General features: G+C 36.9%; 1 pseudogene; it reads right to left on the bottom strand.

Annotated features, from left to right (window-relative positions):
• Nucleotides 1-1,831: 1,831 nt before the first annotated feature.
• Nucleotides 1,832-3,192, bottom strand: LOC133053595 (zinc finger protein 131-like; annotated as a pseudogene).
• Nucleotides 3,193-7,316: the final 4,124 nt, after the last annotated feature.

Raw genomic sequence — 7,316 nt, 5'->3', positions numbered from 1 at the left:
CAGGATCTTGGGCAAGCTGTCTACTTCTAATGCCATCTTCTTCATGTTCTGATGTAATATAGTTCCTCCTCTTTTTGAGCTTTGCTTTAAGGTTAATTTGAGGATAAACCCAGTGTAGGAGTTTGTAAGTGGGAATTAATTCAAGAGTCAATTCCTTTCAATTTCACTGTGTATGAACTAGCTAAGAGTACATGATTAAAAAAAAAAAAAAAGTCTTCCCTCTAGGTTGAAGACAGTCATATAAATTCATCTTTTCCAGTATGCATAATCCCCTGGTTGTAGGTCACAGGGTATCTGATCTTCATCTAAAGATAGATTACCGACATAGTCTTCAGAAAAAAACTCAGAATGTCCTTTAGTAAGTGAATTAATCTTTACTTTGGTATAATGTAACAGCAAGAAACTATCTGGGCAATGGGTCTTAGTAAATATAGACTTCCATTATTATAACTGGAGTTTAACATTCATTGAAACAAATCTTTTCTAAAATTATTTTCATTTATAACAAATATAATCAAATAAACACTAATTTTTTTTCCAAAGTAAATCTGCTGTCAGTAAATTTGGCCCAGGAATAGAATATGTATATATGTATATATATATATGTAATATGTATATATATATGTGTGTGTGTGTGTGTGTGTGTGCGTGTGCGTGTGTGTGTGTGTATGTGTATGATCATATAGGTTTTTTCCCTTTGTTTTGGGGAAATTTCTGTAAGGAGTCTCATACTAAACTTTTAAAAGATGTCTCAGGGCTAGAAAAGTCATGTCAAGGACTTGCAAAAGATTTTGCCTAACACATTATATAGGTAACTTCTCTTTTCAAGGTCCCTAAAATACCTTGAAATTTATGTACCTTTCGGGAAGTAGCCTTCTGAATTTATCTGATAAAACTTCTGGGAGCCTAAGAGCTTCCAATTTCTGGAGGGAGCAGATAGAGAATAGAAATGTTTCAATTATGTTTAAAAGATATAAATTACCAAATTAATATATCTTAATTAGTTCAAGGGGATAATTTTCTTGTAACTTAAAAACGCAGATTTAAACCAGTAATTTTTCAGATAAAAATCACAAAAATTAAACTATATTCACCAGTTTGCTCACTCCTATGTAACATTATTTTTGTTAACAGTTTCATGAAGTGATCAGGATTCACATTAGCAATATTTAATTTCTGACCCAGTTAAGTATTATGGTCTTAAAGTCAGAAAACTACATTTATCCAAAAGTCCTTTCTATAAATCTTCTTGAAGAGGAAGCACTTTCACAAAGACATCGTAATGAAACCATAGCTGTCTATAATGACAAAAGCCAAAAGAAGGCATATTTTAAAATCTTATTACAAAGCAATGCAATTGACAAAGTAACTGGTCAACTTGTTGGTTATTACTGTAATTTACAATAATTGCAGTTAATAACTATGACTGATAACATTTTACAAGGATATCTCAGATTTTATGAGCTTAATATAATTTCTAGAATATCTATATTAGGAGGATTCACCAGGCAGTGTATCCTAAGAAGAGTTTTAGCTCATTTGACAATACTTCCCATGTAATTTAACATACTAAAAGAATCTAATTAGCTTAATGTCTCTATTTAGGATGTTTCAGGGGGACTTGGAGAAATCCCAAAGTTCAAAGGATTTTTTTTCCATAAAATATAGAATCTGATTTAGAAAGTTTTGTTAAAAAAAAAATCAAGAGTTTCACTCTTTCAGATGAAATCATAGGTCACTGTGAAACAAGTTATTCACTTAGTCAAAGTGACAACAAAATACTTCAAAGACAAATATAGAACAGGTATATTTCAAAGACAAATACAGATCTTTAAAGGATAAAGAACTTAAAACCTACTATCAAATGCGATTCAGCAGAGAAAAGTTCACTTTGCACACATGCTTCTACTGAAAGAACTTCTTAAGTTACAGGTGCTCTGACCTATTAGTATCACAGAGATGCCTCCTTAATTCATTTCTTTGCATAACCACAAGTTTCACAAAGTACAATGTTTGAGTTTATCTCCAGTGTCCATCACCAGTGATTTTTTATCTGGTCCCATTTGTTAAACACTATTTACAGACCTGATATTCATTAAGCTTCTTTCTTCCCTTCTTCATCCTCACTCCATTTGGCATACAGTCAAGTGACATTTGAGGGTGCTATTTCTAGCAAATCACTCATGATAACTTGGACATTCAAAAAGTTTCTCCTGTGGAACAGACACAGTCAAGGGGTAACTCTGAGCTGTTTTTTTACCTGTATGTTTTCAAAATGTTCTTTGAAGTATCCAAAGTGGTGAAACTGCTTCTCACAGTGTTGATATGAGAATTTCCCCCCCCCCCCAACTCTCTGCTTCTTACTGACTCCACCTTCTTCAAGATGAAAACACCTGAGGTGTTATTTCCATGTGATCTCCTGAAGATACCTTTTATGAGTATTTCACGCATGAAACTCTCAGTGGAGTGTGACTTCATGTGTCCCTTTTATCTGTTTACTTGTGGGGTCAGATTCATTTTTAATCTGCTCTTTTCTATCACCTTGATGGTACTTGTTGGTAATATGTGCCAACAGTACAAGAATCATTAGAGGAACCCAAGCCCTGAATGTACTTCATAGACTATTTGGTAGAAGCCACTTCCTCCAATGTTTCAATGCCTTCATCCTCCACCTCGATTGCCCCTCTGGCAATCTCCACTGCAATTTCAACAGGTTCAGATTTTGCAGATGAAAGCAACTCTGGTAACATCTGAAGTTTCCATTATCTTCCTTTTTCTTGCTTCACTTTTTCCAGTGGTATTTTCTTATAGTGGAGCTGAGATTTATTTTTTTTCTGACTTCAAAGGCTTTGATAGATTCTAGAATTTGTGGGAACTCTGCTGCTTTCCATGCACCATTGGCTTCTTCTTCTTGTATCATGAACTTTGCTGTATATGTGAACTCAATCAAATGATGAAAGGCCATTTTACTAACACCTTCTATCTCCACCCAAGGTTCCTGAATAAACTACTGAAAGAATTTATAGAAGAAACAGCTGCAACCAGGCAAAAAATTTTGAAGACATTAAAATGGTTTCTGTCAACAATAAGGGTGCCAGTAAACCAGTCCTGCTTTTGCTATTCATTCAATCCATGCAGGATCATTTTACAATCTTCAGGGAATGCATGAAGGCATGCCAACATCTCTTCAGCCATGAGGCCAGGTTGCTTTACAAAAGAGCATGATAATGTACATTCATGAACTCAGGCTGAGAAACAAAACCCATAAATCATAAGACAAAATCCCAGCAATGTGAAAGAAGCAGGGGAAAGTGAGGCAAGAGCAGAGGAAGGTCAGGAAGGAAAGAAAGCCTAGTCAGGCAGGCACTGCCTGTGCATTGAGGAACACAAGCTTGAGAGGGTGGCACAGCACTGAAGGCTCTGGAGCACTGGGGTGTGCACAGCTGGTGGAAAGAAGTCCCTACAGCAGATCAGGCCCTCTGACAACCTGCCAAGCCCCTTTGCCAGGCCCTGGTTCCCAGCTCCCCAGGACCCTGCCTGGCCAGAAACCCACATGAACTCCTCTTCCAGATTACCTCTAACCCTGCCACCTTCTCTTCCCTTCAGAGACCAGGTCAGCACTCACTCTTACATCATTTTCTGTATCCATCACTTTATTTTTCTATAATCCAGAAGCAACAGCTTTAAGGCAGACTTACTTTCTTTTCTCTTAACAATGAAATTCCAATCCTCATAACCTCTTTACATAAAACAGACATCATACTTTACTACCATATACTAAAATGTTTCATTACCTTTATTTATTTAAATTATATGTTAAATTAGAATCCAAAACACTTTAAACCTTAATTTTCAGTGAAATCTAAGAAGGAAGAAATGTGGAACAATCTTTAGCATTCTGTAGAGTGATAAAAATAAACAACAGTAATAATTTTTTTAAAAGCACTTGTTTTCTTAGAGAAAATAATCTCAGGGTGACACCAAACATAATACTTAATAATACTAAATTAGTTTCTCTGTGAAAGTAAATGAGTGTTCATTAATTAGTGTTTCAATATCTTATTTTATTTGGGAATGACCTACTTATTTGATAGAATTCCATTATTTCACTTACTTTGCCACAACTCTAGAATATTTGGTTACCCAAATCTGGAGAAGCTATTTTAGCTAGATATTCCTGAAACAACAGTTCAGTTCAGTTCATTTACTCAGTCGTGTCCAACTCTTTGCAACCCATGGACTGCAGCATGCCAGGCTTCCCTGTCCATCATCAGCTTCTGGAACTTGCTCAAACTCATGTCCATTGAGTGGTTGATGCCATCAGACTATATCATCCTTTGTCATCCCTTCTCCTCCTGCCTTCAATCTATCACAGCATCAAGGTCTTCTCCAATGAGTTAGTTCTTTGCATTCAGTTCAGTCACTCAGTCATGTCCGACTCTTTGCAACCCCATAGACTGCAGCACACCAGGCCTCTCTGCCCATCACAGAGTTTACTCAAACTCATGTCTATTGAGTCGGTGATGCCATCCAACCCTCTCATCCTCTATCATCCCCTTCTCCTCCCACCTTCAATCTTTCCAAGCATCAGGGTCTTTTCCAGTGGCTCAGTTCTTTGCATCAGTTGGCCAAAGTATTGGAATGTCAGCTCCAGCATCACTCCTTACAGTGAATATTCAGGACTGATTTCCTTTCAGATGGACTGGTTGGAACTTCTTGATGTCCAAGGGGCTCTCAAGAGTGTTCTCCAACATCAGAATTCAAAAGTATCAATTCTTCATTGCTCAGCTCTTTTTATAGTCCAACACTCACATCCATACATGACTCCTAGAGAAACCATAGCTTTGACTAGATGGAGCTCTGTAGGCAATGTCATGTCTCTGTTTTTTAATATGCTGTCTCGGTTGGTCATAACTTTTCTTCCAATGTATAAATGTCTTTCAATTTCATGGTGGCAGTCACCATCTGCAGTGATTTTGGAGCCCAGGAAAATAAAGTATGTCACTATTTCCATTGTTTCCCTATCTACTTGCCATGAAGCGATGGGACTGGATAACATGATCATCATAATTTGGAATGTTGAGTTTTAAGCCACTTTTTCACTTTCTTCTTTCACCTTCATCAAGAAGCTCTTTTGCTCTTCACTTTCTGCTTTAAGAGTGGTGTCATTATTCTTAATAGAGTTTACCTAAAAGCACGAATCTCATTTGTATTTTATTTCCCTAAGAGTTTCTTCACATTGAGTTGTTTTCTTTGCTGACAAATTTGTGGTAGATAAAACAACATTTATTTTGTATTAATGTACATGTAATAAAGGTTTTATACGTAATGCTGATGACTGTAACTAGAGTACACTTAAAATTTAATTTTGGTAGTGCAACTCACAAGAAAAGAAGAAAAGGATTATTCTCATTTAAATATATAGACACTTGCTTTTTGGAAGAAAAACTATGACAAACCTAGAAAAAGCAGAGATATTACTTTGATAACAAAGGACCATAAAGTCAAAGCTATGGTTTTTCCAGTAGTCATGTACAGATGTGAGAGCTGGACCATAAGGAAGGCTGAGTAATGAAGAACGGCTGCTTTCAAACTGGTTCAAGAGAAGTCTGTTGAAGTCTTTCCTTGGGTAGCAAGGAAATCAAAGCAATCAATTCTAAAGGAAATCAACCCAGAATGTTCATTGAAAGAACTGAGGTTGAAACTGAAGCTGCAATAATTTGGCCATTTAATGTGAAGAGCTGACTCATTGGGAAAGACCCTGGGAACCATGTCCATGGATTGGAGGAATCAATATTATGAAAATGACTATACTACCCAAAGCAATCTATAGATTCAATGCAATCCCTGTCAAGCTACCAATGGTATTTTTCACAGAACTGGAACAAATAATGTCACAATTTCTATGGAAACACAAAAAACCTCAAATAGCCAAAGAAATCTTGAGAAAGAAGAATGGAACTGGAGGAATCAACTTGCCTGACTTCAGGCTCTACTACAAAACCACAGTCATCAAGACAGTATGGTACTGGCACAAAGACAGAAATATAGATCAATGGAAAAAAAATAGAAAGCGCAGAGATAAATCCATGAACCTATGGACACCTTATCTTCAACAAGGAGGCAAGGATATACAATGGAAAAAAGACAACCTCTTTAACAAGTGGTGCTGGGAAAACTGGTCAACCACTTGTAAAAGAATGAAACGAGAACATTTTCTAACACCATACACAGAAACAAACTCAAAATCGATTAAAGATCTAAATGTAAGACCAGAAACTATAAAACTCCCAGAGGAGAACATAGGCAAAACACTCTCTGACATAAATCACAGCAGGATTCTCTATGACCCACCTCCCAGAGTATTTGAAACAAAAGCAAAAATAAACAAATGGAACATAATGAAACTTAAAAGCTTTTGCACAACAAAGGAAACTATAAGCAAGGTGAAAAGACAGCCTTCAGAATGGGAGAAGATAAGAGAAAACGAACCAACAGACAAAGGATTAATCTCAAAAATATACAAGCAACACCTGCAGCTCAATTCCAGAAAAATTAATGACCCAATCAAAAAGTGGACCAAAGAACTAAACAGACATTTCTCCAAAGAAGACATACAGATGGCTAACAAACACATGAAAAGATGCTCATCACTCATTATCCGAGAAATACAAATCAAAACCACAACGAGGTACCATTACACGCCAGTCAGGATGGCTGTTATCCAAAAGTCTGCAAACAATAAATGCTGGAGAGGATGTGGAGAAAAGGGAACCGTCTTGCACTGTTGGTGGGAATGCAAACTAGTACAGCCGCTATGGAGAATAGTGTGGAGATTCCTTAAAAAACTGGAAATAGAACTGCCATATGACCCAGCAATCCCACACCTGGGCATACACACCAAGGAAGCCAGATCTGAAAGAGACACGTGCACCCCAACGTTCATCGCAGCACTGTTTATAATAGCCAGGACATGGAAGCAACCTAGATGCCAATCAGCAGATGAATGGATAAGGAAGCCATGGTACATATACACCATGGAATATTACTCAGCCATTAAAAAGAATTCATTTGAATCAGTTCTAATGAGATGGATGAAACTGGAGCCCATTATACAGAGTGAAGTAAGCCAGAAATATAAAGACCAATACAGTATACTAATGCATATATATGGAATTTAGAAAGATGGTAATGATAACCCTATATGCAAAGCAGTAAAAGAGACACAGGTGTATAGAACAGACCTTGGGACTCTGTGGGAAAAGGCGAGGGTGGGATGATCTGAGAGAATAGCATTGAAACAAGTATATCAAAGG

This window comes from Dama dama, chromosome Y (assembly GCF_033118175.1).
Source record: "Dama dama isolate Ldn47 chromosome Y, ASM3311817v1, whole genome shotgun sequence".
Classification (NCBI taxonomy): Eukaryota; Metazoa; Chordata; class Mammalia; order Artiodactyla; family Cervidae; genus Dama; species Dama dama.
The sequence above is the reverse complement of the archived record's forward strand: the minus strand, read 5'-3'. Positions and strand labels throughout refer to the sequence as shown.